Here is a 15,305-nt window from a genome sequence, read left to right on the forward strand (position 1 = left end):
TGATTTTTAAATGGAGGTTTCTCATGCATTTGACCCGAATTCATAGGTATGGGTCTTACCAAATTCAGATATTCCTTAAAGGGGTTATAACATCTCATTAAATTAAAAATTATTCTCACCAAATTATTTATGTAAAAATCCTACAGAATAGGATATAATAAAAAATAATATCTTATTTATTTTAAAATAGATATATATATATATATATATTATTTAAATTAAAAAACCAATTTGATAGTGAAAAAAATAAACGGATATTGGGTCTCATCAAACCATAAGTATATTATTAACTTTCATAAATATTATTTATAATTAAAAAATCAATTTCATAGTAAAAAATAAACGAGTCTTGGATCTCATCAAAACCATATAGTTTTTAAACCGGGTTATAATATCTCATTTATTTGTGAAACAATTTATCATCAAACCATAAGTATATTATTAACTTTCATACAATAAAAAAATATAAATTAAAAAAACAAATAAATATTAGAACAAACAATATAAAACAACCCTCGTAATACGGGGGATAAAAACTAGTACCTTGAATATATAAACCTAATACCCTTAAAATCCGGTGTTTATCATCCATGTACACTTCTCCGACCACCCCCCCTTCCGGCCACCACCAAACCCTAAAGCAGCGCGACCAGGGCCGGCCCATAGGGGTGGCGGGGTGGTCGACGGCCACAGACCCTACACCCCATTAGACCCGAATTTTTTTTTAAATTATATTTACTTTTATTAAAAATAAAAACAATATGTATATTTAATGTTTAAACCTAATTACATCACCACTAGCTTGGTTTAGTGGCAAAGAGGTATTACTCTCAACCAAAAGGTTATGGGTTCAAGTCTAATTTGAGACATGTTTAATCTTATTTTTATACAAAAAAATTTTACACAACCCAAATTATAAACAAGTAAACCTATATAAAAATATAATGGTTTAAACCAACAACATACTCCTTTTTAATTAAGGCCGAAAAAAATTTTCGCCTTCGGCCCAAATTTTTTTTTTTTTGCTTTCTCGAAGCTGGGCCTGAGGGCGACAACGGATCTAGGGAGAGGGATCGCAGGTGTTTGGTAGATTCCGATAGTTCCTGGCTGATGGTGGTTCGTTGCGGTGGCTGTTCATGGCCAACTGCGGGTCTTTGCTGAATAGTGGTTGGCCGGCTATGGTTTATGAATGGGGCGGTGGTTATTTGTTTCAGATGTAGAAAAGTAAATGTATATTATATGTTCCATACAACATATCTTTGATTTGGTTTCACAAAAAGATTCAAGCTACAATATATATGTAATTATTATTATTTTAGATTTTTGGATATCCGACTTAAACACCCCCTAGTTTTTATTTTGGTTGCAGCTCATGGGCAAAATAAGATGAGAAATGAGAGCAATTTGAACCGAGTGAGTCGCCCTCTTGCACTACTTCAATACTTTAGCCTCTAGGTGATAGTCTTGTTGGAATGTTAGCTGTAGCAACAATCAGCATAAACAATTGGCGGGAAAAGGAGGAGGGTATCATGGTTTGTATTCTGAAATTTTTGACATTTTAGCAACAATCAGCATAAACAATTGAAAACTTTAGTCAAAGTTGACTTGTTAGTCAAAATTGAGTTTTATGGCATTGTATACTTTGTAGGCATAGTTGACTTTTTTAGCACGGGGAACCAAAGAGTTAAAGAGAGTCAGAGTCGGCTGATCAGTCATATCAATAGAAAATATTTGTCAAAGATAATATCTTTAGTCGTAAAATGTACATTTGGTTGAGTGAGGATTGTTTTATCTATATTACATTATAATTCATATATGTAACCCTTCACCTCCCTCTTTCTCTCTCTATAAGAAGGTATTGAATTAAATGAGTAATTATTCTCCGGCAACTAGGCAAGCGAAATTTACAACTCCAGCTAAGATTTACGATCAGGCATTCATTGATTAATGGCGGTTACATCGACCATCCAAAGTCCAAAACCATTAAATTAAGACACCTCAATGAATGCAACCGATGAATTTACGCCGATACGTTTTTCCAATTTAATTTTGCTCTATTAATTTCATCGTATAACATTACCTGTGTTGAAAACCCTAATACCATTTTCAAAATTCAAATGCTCTGTCGACTAATTCCACCATCATCCTTACGATTCACCTCCAAGAACCTTTAATTAGTCGCCAATTTCAAGCAATTATATTACCCCTGTTGCCGCTGCCGGTGATTCACTGTCTATCGTGCACACGAACCAGACGACCGGTGAGTTCTTTAATTGTATGTCGTCTGATTTGTGTCTTTCAACATATTATTTGTGATATCATGAATTCACTATGGTCTATGGAATTTTTTTTTCAAAGTGGTGTTTATTCACCAAAAAAAAAGGAAAACGGGGAAAGTAAAAAAAAGAAGGGGAAATGGTGTATCTGTTGCTGCCAGCAGCGGATTAGGAAGAACCATTTTCTTCCGTTAACTTCAAGCTAGGTTTACCCAACCTAACTAAATTTTGTTTTACCTGTTGTCTTCAATGTCTTCACCCGTGAACTTTAAAGCTAACATTAAATCAATGCTGCCATGAACATGAGAAGATGGCAGAAGCCTGCATCATGTGAAGGGGATAAGGCTGAAAAGAGAAAATCATTCAATGCATGTGTTCAAAGCTGCTGCCAAAGCTGCATAATAACTGATAGACCCGTGAACAAATGCAGGCCACTCACATGCCTAATGCCATATGCCTGTGAGTTGCTAACCATCACATATCAAAGCCATAATTTTTAAGCTGCAAGTTGTAGGGTTTCTGGAGGCAGAAGACAAGTGAGAAAAAAAATCTTCCTAATCCGCTACCACCAATAGCGGATTAAGGGTTTTATTTTTTGTTCTTAATCCGCTGCTGGCAATAGAGGATTAGGGGTTTTATGTTTTATTCCTAATTCGACATTGGTAGCCCAGCTGGTAAGTACATTAGTTACAGAATGGGAGGTCACAGGTTCAAACCCCTCCCAGCCCATTTTTGGTAACATTTTTTTAAATAAATTTCCATTATTCACTTTTTTTTTACTTTCCCCATTAACTTATTTTTTGTTGTAACTTTTTTTGAGTAACTTTCACCATTCACTTATTTTTTTTGTAACCTTTTTTGACCTACCAACTTTCATATATCATGCATTATTAAAGCTTTCAAATTTCACAGTCTTATGCAGGTTCACATGCATGCTGCCACTCCTTCAAGACACGTGAACCAACATAATAACATGATATAAATTGCATATTAATATTACAACTAAATTTAGATAACATAAAATAAATAAAAGTCCAATATGATGATAATACAACAAACGCTAAACAAGGTCGGGTTCCACGCGCCACTTATTTAATTCAAGAGCCATCTGACGTCGGTAGTTAGCACATACCTCATCAACGTCATTTTCAATCACTAAGTGCTTCTTTTTAACTAACATTTCCATCATCATACAAACCAGAACACCTGAATTAGAAGTGTTACCCTTGTCTTGAGGCACGTTAACTTCACTTAAACCGATAACCATTTCTTTTTTCTCGTATGAAATATTTGAGTTTCTCCAGTAACGTATACGATCAAGAAACCATGGGAAAAACACTGATAACATCTCCATTATAGTGCTTTGAAGTTTTTCATTTCTCCACCTTTTATCTGTCCAGTATTGGGTGATTTCCATCGTTCGCAGATCTATACGGACAAGTAATTAATCACCACCAGAATGAAACGAAAACGGAATATACACTTAGTCAACCTCCCAAAATCGGGGATATGGGTCTTTTTTTTCGGCTAGCTCTATGGAAACTATATAGTCTTCGTTTTTCATTTCGTCATAAAAACACGGGGGCAACACCGTCCAACGGAGTCTTAAATCTGGATTAGTTCTTAACTTTGCGTATCGAACGATCATCAAACTTGTTGTCCATGCTTCGATGTGCTAAAACATATTTATCAAAAATATTAGTTAGTCATTTAATGAAGCATATATCTAAAAGTATATAAAACTTTATATAAAAGTATATAAAACTCTAGAATTTTACAGTTTCAGAAAGGGAACCATTAGACTCGTACCCTAACAAAGTACCCCAGAAACTTCGATTGAGTTTTTTCATGGGTAAAAACTTTGTATAGCAAAATGGGCGTCTCCGTTAATATAAAACTCAACTACATCTCTTAACCAACTTGTTTTCGCTGGGTTAGAAACTGCAAAATTATTTTTTCTTCGGGGTCGGGGTTTTCGGGAACATATGAAGAAGATGCCGAAGTTATTGCACGAGGCCTCGTTAAACGCCTCCAAACATCATCAGTCCATCTTGCCGATTTGGAAACTGGCTGTGAGGAAAAAAGTTCTTCATTTTCTTATTTTTCTCTTCGGTGCGCCATTTGGAAGAAAATTAAGTGTTTGAAAGATGGTAGGGTTGATATGAAAATGTTAAATATAAAGTATGTATTTATAGTTGAAACTTGGTAATGTATCGTTTGAAACGAGATGTATTTATCTCTTACAAATTAATACCACTCATCTACAAATCTATGACGTATAGTTCTACCAACTAGTTCTACCAACTTAATACTACCTGCCAAAGTCCCAACTACCAAGTTACACATTTAACTCATTTTAGTAAATATAATAATAATAACAATTAATAGTAATAATAATAATAATATGTATGAAATCATTTTATAAATTTTAGTAAATCACTTATAAATACCACCATCCATACAAGATACCACCTCATTCAATTATAAACCCTACTTCAACCACTTTGTAATTCAACTTCCTCCTTCAACCTCCTTTTTCAACTTCCTCATTCAAGCATCAAATGTCTTTTTCTTTGTCATTCAACACCTTTTTAGTGCAGTTATATTATGGGGGTGAAGTGTCATACACACACGGGGTTGTTATGGGTGCTCCGGGAGCTCGTAGCACTACATTCTTAGTTTCTCAATAGATCAATTATTCCAAGTTGGTTGACAACATATGTAGATGTGTTCAATGTTGTTGTCTAAAGTTAACACTCTACTACGACTTCAGTGGAGGTTCTTATACCGCACATATTCACCAAGAAAGTGATATGTTATTAATATACCAACTAGCTTCCCTTGTTCCTGGTTATACCTGTAAAATTCATGTGACGTGGACGACCGTAGTTCCATGCTTGCAACAACATGAGTATGGTAGTTCCTCAATCATTGAAGACCACGAAGATGGTTTTTATACATCCTTTTTTACATCCCTTTTAATTATTTTTATTGTCAAAAAAATGTTGTAAAAGGTAATAAATTAATTTTTTTCTTGTAAGACTCTGTTGCCGAAGAAGTTGAAGACACATCAGAGAGTGAACCATCTGTTTCAGAATATGAATCGGAGGACGACGAACCACTCCCTTCTTTTCCGCAACAACAAAGTCAGGGACTTACCCATTTTCCCGACCTTAATGTTGTTGGTAGAGGAATGGATGAAGACTATATTCCCATGGATAATTTTGTGGAAGATGAAATGGATCCTTGGGATGAAAAAGATCCAGAAATACATTTAAATATGTATTTCACTTCAAAAGCCCAAGTTGATTACGCCGTTAGAATGTGGAATATCAACCACAACAGAGAGATATTTATTGCAGAAACCCGACCCAAAGTCTTCACAACGAAATGTAAAAGTATCAAACAAACAAACAACTAGCACGATGCCTCTCAACCATGTCTTTGGACATGCACGACAAGAAAATTAAAAGATTCCAACTGTTTCAAAATGACAGCATGGACATCGGCTCACTCGTGTTTCACCACTGTTTCTCGCAACAACAATGGAGCCGTAAGATCAAAAGTTGTAGCAGCCCACATCCAACAAGTTCTTGCAAATTTATCGTATACTGTGAAACAAATTCAGTCTCTGATCAAAGATAACTGAATTTTGATATCACTTAAGGAAAGGCTTGGGCTGCCAGGAAAAAATCCATCGAAAACATATACGGTAGCTGGGATGAAAACTTCCATGAATTACCAAGCTACATAATGGCACTACAACAAGCAAACCCCGGTACCGTTGTCCAGTGGTTACATCATCCCTATAGTCCAAGTGACTGCTCAGTATCCAAGTACGTATTTTAGGCATTCCGTCCAAGTATTGAAGCCTTTAGTTTTTGCATTCCTGTGATCTCTATAGATGCCACCCATCTTAGGGGCACTTATAAGGGAAAAATATTGATGGCGGTTTCCAAAAACGCAAACAACATGATCTTGCCGATTGCGTACGCGTCGGTGGACGAGGAAACAAACGAGAGCTGGAAGTGGTTTCTTCAACAATTTGCTGACAACGTTGAAGACCCCGCAAGGAGAAAGCTGTGTGTAATTTCTAACAGGCATGCGGGCATAAAACACGCCATGGATAATTTAGAATCATGGAAGGAACCCCACACCTACCATTGATTTTGTCTAAGGCATGTAAGAAGCAATTTCATGGCGAAGTTCAAGAGTGTGAGCTTGAAAAGGATGTGTTGGGAGATCGGATGCACAACATAACGAAGAAAGAATGATCGCCTAATGGATGAGCTTAAGACAACAAATAAAGAAGCGTGGCGGTACCTCCGTGCGATAGATAAAAAATGGACAGTCGTGTATGATAGTGAGAATAGACGATGGGGTAACCTCACTACGAACATATCGGAAAGCATGAACAATGTGTTACGTGGTGCCAGGATGCTCCTAATAAAGGCATTAATTGAATGCACCTTTAAAAGAGATGTTGAGCAATACGCCATACACTACACAACCACGTTTAATTGTTCAATGTGGAAAGTCTACCATCAACGTGAAATCAGGGCTCGGCAACACCGAGTGTTCCCTTATTCAGCACGTCATCAACGGTACCAGGTGGAGTCATCCCTACAAACATCAGACGAATCTGGCTTCAGTCCGTATACGGTAGAATTCCAAGAACAAACCTGCACGTGTGGTAAGTGGCAAATTTATCATTTCTCATGTAGCCATACAATTGCAGTATGCGACCAAATCTGTGGAAATGAAAGACAAATGGCTAATCCAAGGTATTACACAGAAACCTACCGTGCATAATATAGTCAACAATATTTTACGGTGCCTTATAAATAAGATTGGTTGTACGCCGGCTGGCGAATTCAAGGGGACACATCGAAGATAACCATCTTAAGGGGAAGACGGTGTGCTAGGAGGATGCACAACGAGATGGACGAGAGCTATGCTGAGGAAACGACTGGTCGTAGGTGTTCTGGTTGTAAATCAACGGGTCACAGGATCAACAATTGTCCGAACCGACAATATTAACTATTGTATTTTTTATCATGTATTCTTGTTTCTGTTTGTTTCATTTTATGTCCTAGTTTTCAAGAGAATTAGATCATATTTCATTTAAACTATTTTTAGGTTTTATGTATTATGTTTTATGGACTCTTTATGTATTTCATTCAATATAATATTGGCAAAGATGACAAGCATGCAATTTTAATAAAAATTATTAGATGATAATTAATAACAAAAATATGACTAGTTTACTTGCATGCATGAAAAATCCACATGTTGAATTAATAAATATTTTACACAAAATAACTAAAAATACAAATAATCAAATGCTGAATTGATTATTAATGTCTATGCGGAAGTCGGTTCAGACAGCCACCCGTGCCACAACCAACTGGTCTTGGATGTCTTCGTGGTCTACGATCTTGGCATTCATCATCACTTGGTGGATTTGAGCCTTCAGGTTGAGTCAGATGTAGTTCCAAGCTCATTAGAACTAGAGTTAAATGTTGGTAGCGCGGTTGTTGTACACTAACACCTGTATAATCGTAATTCTGGGGGGCCTCCAGGGGTGTTCGTGTACATCGAAGGGATCGTGTTACTTGTAGGAGTGCAGTCAAACAAAGGCGATACCCAATTGTTATCTTTGTTGATGGTTGATGATCCCTGCCCAACATTTTGAAACGAAGGTCGAAAACCTGCTTGCCAATCAAAATTGTAGGGACCCTCCCCCCCATAGTCGGCAGATGGGCCTCCAAAATTGGAGGGACCCCCCAATAGTCGGGTGTAGGGCCTCCAAAATTGGATGGACCCACTCCATACCCGGAATTAGTCCCTCTAAAATTGGAGGGACCCGCCCCATACCCGGAAGTAGGGCCTCCGACATTGGAGGGACCCGACCCATATATAACAAACCACAAAAAATAAATTAAAGGAAAAAGTAAGGAAATGAAAGGAGAAAATTCCATCCCACATTGGTGGAGGAAAGAAAAGGAGAAGCTTCCACCATGGTATAAATAGAAGTGTAAGTTCTTGTCCCACATAGCTAAATTACAAAACTAGTGAGTTGTTTATAAGAAAGAAAACTCATATGTTAATGTTTTTATAAGACAAATCACACCCAGTGGTCCTAGAGGAGGGTGCGAAGCACCCGAACGCGCACGGGCTCGGGTGAAGTGCGATGGGCGCAATGTAGAGCTTTGATGGTGCACTTTGCACTTCGCACGATGGTCGCCTTAGTATTTTTGTGGAAAATTAAGATTTATAATAATCCACCCATCGCGACGCGACGGGTTTAGATTAGCCTCATCGCGTTACGCGATGAAGCGTAAAGATTATCCAGAAACATTGCGGCATAGCGATACGCGATAATTTATTAAGGTAACACACTGCGTATCGCGACGTGGACGTTGCGCACACGAGACACGTCGCATGCGACGTGGCGTGCCACGTAGCATGCCTATGGCTGACTCGGCTAAGCTACGAGATTCTTCGTGATACGCGATGACTTTTGTTTATGTCCATCGCGTATCGCGATGGGCTCCAGAATTGGCTATAAATATGTTGGAATTGAGACGTTCATTTTTCGTCCAAACTCACTCTTTCTCTCTGAATTTCTTTACATACATGTATATTAAGAATATAGTATAATACCCGAGTGTCGTAGCGATATCCTATCCGATCGAAAGAAACTTATATACGCGAATCCAAAAGCTCTACCTATTAAGGTAAGACATTGTGCCGTCGTGTAAAGTTTCTAATCTCGTGATTATCGTTATGATTATTGGTTTTATACTAATCTAGATATACTACAGTGTGTTTAACGTAGGTGCTTAATATCAGCAAGATTTCTTTAATTGTAAACTTGCAAGGTGAGACATTCGAGTTTTTGTACCACTCACATTTATGTGAGATAACTGTTTTTCCGACACTGTCATGATAATTTCAAAACCTATAAAACTCATGACAGATGGTCTAAATGTATTAATTATATACATTACAGTGATTAAGTCTCTGTAGACTTATGGGATACTTACTACTGGTATTGTGGGGTTTTGTATACAAGGCTTGCCTACTGGGCTATTACACGTTACTTGTTGGACAGGTGTTAGCCAATAAGTAATATGACCACAGTCATAGATAAGGTCGAGTGACAAGTACCTTTCGGTATTTTGTAAGCAGGCAGATGTAAAACATCTTAATGCTGTAACTGTAAAATGTGTCATTTACAAATGAATGTACTCACCAGTATTTCTTGCTGATCAAATATTTTAAACATGTTTCAGGTGACTTGTTAGAGACAAAGGAATGACGCATGCGGGGCTCCCAACTTAAATAAATGGCTTGTCACAAAAATAAAGAAACGTGTTTTGTAAATTAGGGTTTATCCCTATAAAGTTAATGTTTGTATCAAAATGGGTTAAATTCCCTGTTTGTAATAATAATAAATATGGTGTTTTTGTAACTCTGATCATTTTTCCTAAATACGTTTATGATAAAATATTCCGCTGCAAAATAATTTAATAAACACCGATACCACCAATCAATGTTCACGGCTTTCCTCCCAGGGTATAAGGGTCGGGGGCTGTGACATGTGAAGTGGAATCAGAGCCACTGGTTTAAGCAATATGGGTATTTTAATAATACCTAATTTTAAAATTAAGAGTTAGAAAATACATGCATTAACCTATGTGTTAACCATACAGATAAGATTCTAACCATACGTGAAAATAAATACTATTTTCTTTTGGAGTTCGCTGTTTTATTGTTTTTGCTTAACAGCATGAGTGAGCTCATAGAAGCATTCGAAAACATATCCGTTAATACTACAGATATGGAAGAAGGACAATCCAGTGAACAACACCCTGAACCCATGGTCTTTCAAGCATAACCCATGGAACAACCTGTAGAAAAACCAAAGCCAAAAAAAAGGAGAAGACTCAAAGACTGGCAAAGAGGGTTGAGAAAATGCAAGAAAGGAAGAACCATAGCCACACAACCACCATCACAACCGGAACAACCAACTCAACCACAACCAATTGAACCACAACCCCTTCAACAATACCAATGCATGAGCGAATAGGCAGATGCCTATATGAGTGTGAAATCTTTCAACCAATATTTAATGATATAGGTGCAGCAAGCTCCAGCAACCTTAACATGCCATCCCAAATCCCGAATAGTACACTCCTCCCTGATGATGTTATCAACCAAGTCCAGTTAGAAGAATGGTGGACGAATGACTGGCAGTATCAAACAATGATTACAAACCCATATGCACCATTCCTGGCTGAAACCTCAAACTACCCCAATATGACACCGGAAATGACGACACAGCTCCGTCACTACGGGGAAGAATTGATAGATACCGGGAATAGACTGAGAAATATGGGGGAGAACCTAACCTGGAAATACTATGACCGAGAACCATATATATAATATTCATATGTACATTATTGTAATTTCTTTGGTGTAAAAAAAAGGTGTGTATGTAAGAAAAGTGTGTAATGACGCATATATATACGTGTATAGATGTAAATTATAGTGATGCATATATATATATATATAAGAGTAAATGTCGCAAAGATCCACGATTTTGACATATTATGTGCCTATGTGTTATTTATGTTTACGTGTTATTAATATATTGCTTACCTTATTATTTAACGATATTAATAATTTCTTTCTAGTATGTAATCAGATGTCGAAGGAGCACAATCACGAAAACGAGCACAATCACGAAAATGAGCACGATCACGAAAATGAGCACGATCACGTAGACGAGCACAATCACGGAAACAACCATAAATATGAAATTCATAATCAAGAAAATCGTCTGAATATGAATGCTATTGAAATATGATAGCTCAGAAAATCACTGAAGCAATTCCTTTAATTACTGATGCTATTAAGCAACCCGTTTCTGTAATTAGGCATAAGACCGAGAGTAATAAATGAAAGTTTAACACTGAGGCTGTTTATAGTGTGAATGGAGGAAATAGCAACCCATTACCCAAAATGTCAAAAGCTCACTGTTGTACTTACAAAGATTTCTTGGCCTGTAAACCAACCGAATTCTCTAGAAATGAAGGACCTATTTCAGCACTACGCTGGTTAGAAAAGACAGAAGCCATCATAAGAACCAGTAAATGTGCTGAAGAAGATAAAATATTATATGCTTCTAACCTCTTCATTAATGAAGCAATAGAATAATGGAACACATCCCTCCAGTCAAAGGGAAGTCACATCGTCTATACTATTACCTGGGAAGAATTTAAAGAAATAGTAGAAATGAAGTTTTGTCCTCCTCATGAAAGAGAAAAGATTGCAACTATGTTTTTGAACCACAAGATGGAAGGTGTGAAGTGTCATGAGTATATGACAAAGTTCTTCGAATATGAAAGAATGGTATCGGCTTTGGCTTTGCCAGAATTAGTACTAATTTCTCATTATATTTATGGATTTGTAAGTGAAATCCGCGATCTGGCAAAGTCAGCTAGACCTCATACTATTGAAGAAACAGTTGAGCTAGTTAATACCATGACAGACGGATTAATCCGAACTCAGGAAGATAATAAAAAGAAAGATCTAGCCCAGAAGATTACCCAAGAATTTCGGAAGAAAGGAACAGGGCAATCTTATGCTCATCCTTTCTGTAGAATTTGCAGAAAGAGGCATTTAAGGAGATGCACTTTAAAGAAAACTAAGTATTGCAATTATTGCAAAATGGCTGGACATACGGATGAAGAATGTAGAAGAAAAGAAAGTTGTTTTTGCTACAACTGCGGAGAACCTGGCCACATCCGTCCAGAATGTCCAAAATTGATAAAGGTGCCTGACAACAAAGCAAAGAACACAGATGGGCCTAAGAAGAATCCACGAGCTTTTCAGCTTACTGTACAAGAAGTAGCAATGATTCCAGATGTCATTGCGGGTACGTTCCTTATTAATAACGTTTACGCTAAAGTATTGTATGAATACGGAGCAAATCAAAGTTTTATAAACACGAAGTTTTGCCAAGCCCTAAATCAACCATTAACCAAACTTAATGAAGTCTGCACGGTAGAAATGGCCGATGGAAATTTCATTCATATACATGAAGTACTTCAAGAAGAAAACATAAACTTACTAGGCTACAAGTTTAAAGCAAATTTACTCCCAATGAATTTGACTGGATTTGATATCATATTAGGAATGGACTGGTTAGCCGCCAATCATGCTTGAATCCTCTGTAATACAAATTCTATTGAAGTTTTCACACCAACGGGAAAAATCATTACCATTCAAGGAGATAAAATGCTCAAGCCTAGAAATTTTATATCAGTAATGAAAGTGGCAAGCTATCTAAGGAAACAAGGCGTAACATATATGAAATTTGTAATCATTAGCGCCAAAGGAAAAGAGCTAAAAGAAATTCCGTTAGTATAGGAATATTCTGACGTCTTTCAAGAAGATTTACCTGGACAACCGCCCGATCGTGAAGTTGAATTAGAATCCATATAATACCAGGAATAGCGCCAGTTGCTATAGCACCATATAGATTAGCGCCAATAGAGATGTTAGAATTAAAAAAGCAATTAGATGAATTGCTAGAAAGAGGTTTTATACGACCTAGCTCATCACCCTGGAGAGCACCACTGTTGTTTGTCAAAGAGAAAGATGGGTCGATGCGTATGTGTATCGATTATAGAGAATTAAATAAAGTCACAATTAAGAATCAATATCCCTTACCGAGAATTGATGATTTATTCGATCAACTCCAAGGAGCTCGATATTTTTCTAAAATCGATTTACGCTCAGGATACCATCAATTAAAAGTGCAAGAAGAAGATGTTCCTAAAATAGCTTTTAGAACAAGATATAGTCATTATGAGTTTTACATTCATGCCATTTGGTTTAACCAATGCACCAGCTGCATTCATGGATATGATGAATCGAATATGTAAACCATATTTGGATAAATTTGTAATCTTTTTTCATAGACTATATACTTATTTATTCCAAAACCAGTAAAGATCATGTCAAAACATCTTCATACACTTTTGACACTATTGAGAAAAGAGAAGCTTTACGCTAAATTCTCAAAGTGTGAATTTTGGTTACAAGAAGTACAGTTTCTAGGACACTTGATTAACCATGAAGGTATTCACGTTGATCCTACTAAAATAGAAGCTATTACTAATTGGCAAATTCCTAAAACTCCTATAGAAATTCAAAGTTTCTTAGGATTAGCGGGATACTATAGACGTTTCATTCAAAACTTTTCCCGAATAGCAATTCCGTTAACCAAGTTAACGTGTAAAAATGTCAAGATTGAATGGGGACCTAAGCAAGAAGCTTTTGTAACCTTAAAGAAAAAGTTAACAAATGCCCCAATACATGCACTGCCAGAAGGATCTGAAGATATCACAGTTTGTTGTGATGCTTCTAAATCAGGACTGGGATGTATACTAACGCAACATGAAAAATTTATTGCTTACGCGTCTAGGCAACTAAAGAAGCATGAAGAGAATTACACAACACATGACTTAAAATTGGGAGCAATAACTTTTGCCCTAAATATCTGGAGACACTATCTATATGGTAGTAAGTTTACTATATTCACAGATCATAAAAGTTTAAAATATATTTTTTGGCAAAGGGAGCTTAACATGAGGCAAAGACGCTGGATGGAAATTCTTAGCGACTATGATTGTGAAATCCAATATCGTGAAGGTAAGACTAATATAGTAGCCGATGCATTAAGCAGAAAAGAGCATGAGAAATCTAAAAGAGTGAGAACTTTAAGGTTAGAACTTCAAATCAATTTAATTGATGAAGTAAATAATGCTCATAAACAAGCAATTGAAGAAAATAATATTGCTGACGAGAAAAGAAATGGTACCATCAATCTACTTGTCAAAGGAAATGATGAAATTCTCCGAATGGGGAATAGGATCTGGATACCAAATATAGAAGGATTACGAGAAAAAAAATCTCGAAGAATCTCGTAAATCCAAATACACAATGCATCCTGGAAGAGATAAAATGTATCAAGACTTGAAGAAAATCTATTGGTGGATGAGAATGAAAAAGGACATAACTAGTTATGTTTCAAAATTCTTAACTTGTTCACAAGTTAAAAGCAGAACATCAAAAGCCATCAGGATTACTTCAGCAATTAGAAATGCCAGAATGGAAATGGGAATTTCTAACAATGGATTTTGTTACCAAATTACCTACAATGAGAAGAGGTAATGACACAATCTGGGTAATAGTGGATAGATTAACAAAATTAGCTCATTTTATACCAATGAAGGAAACTTTCAAAATGGAACAATTTGCTAAGCTGTATGTAGACAAAGTTGTCTCATTACATGGTGTTCCATTATCAATTGTATCGGATCGGGATAGCCGTTTTACTTCTCATTTTTGGAAAAGTTTCCAAGTAGCTATGGGAACAAAATTAAACTTGAGCACAGCATACCATCCACAGACTGATGGTCAAAGTGAAAGGACCATACAAACATTGGAAGACATGCTAAGAGCATGTGTAATAGATTTTGGTAGAAATTGGGATGACCATTTACCACTAATAGAATTCTCCTATAATAACAGTTATCATACAAGTATTAATGCTGCCCCATTTGAAGCCATTTATGGACGAAGGTGCAGAACTCAGTGTGTTGGGTAGAAATAGGAGGAAAACAATTATCATGTCCTGAAATCATACAAGAAAGTACTGACAAGATAAATCAAGTTAAGAAGAGATTAAAGACAGCATGAGATCGTCAGAAAAGTTACACAGATCATCGACGCAAACCATTGGAATATCAAGTTGGAGACAAAGTGCTACTAAAAGTATCCCCATGGAAAGAAGTAATCCGATTCGGTTAGAGAGGAAAGTTAAGTCCACAATTTGTTGGACATTTCAAATTATCAAACGAATTGGACCAGTAGCCTATCAGCTAGAATACCAGAGGAAATGTCAGGTATACATGATGTATTTCATGTAAGCAACTTAAGGAAATGCTTAGC

This window comes from Bidens hawaiensis, unplaced genomic scaffold (genome assembly GCF_021521415.1).
Source record: "Bidens hawaiensis isolate Kalapana, Puna unplaced genomic scaffold, B.hawaiensis_p1.1 tig00005976_1, whole genome shotgun sequence".
NCBI lineage: Eukaryota > Viridiplantae > Streptophyta > Magnoliopsida > Asterales > Asteraceae > Bidens > Bidens hawaiensis.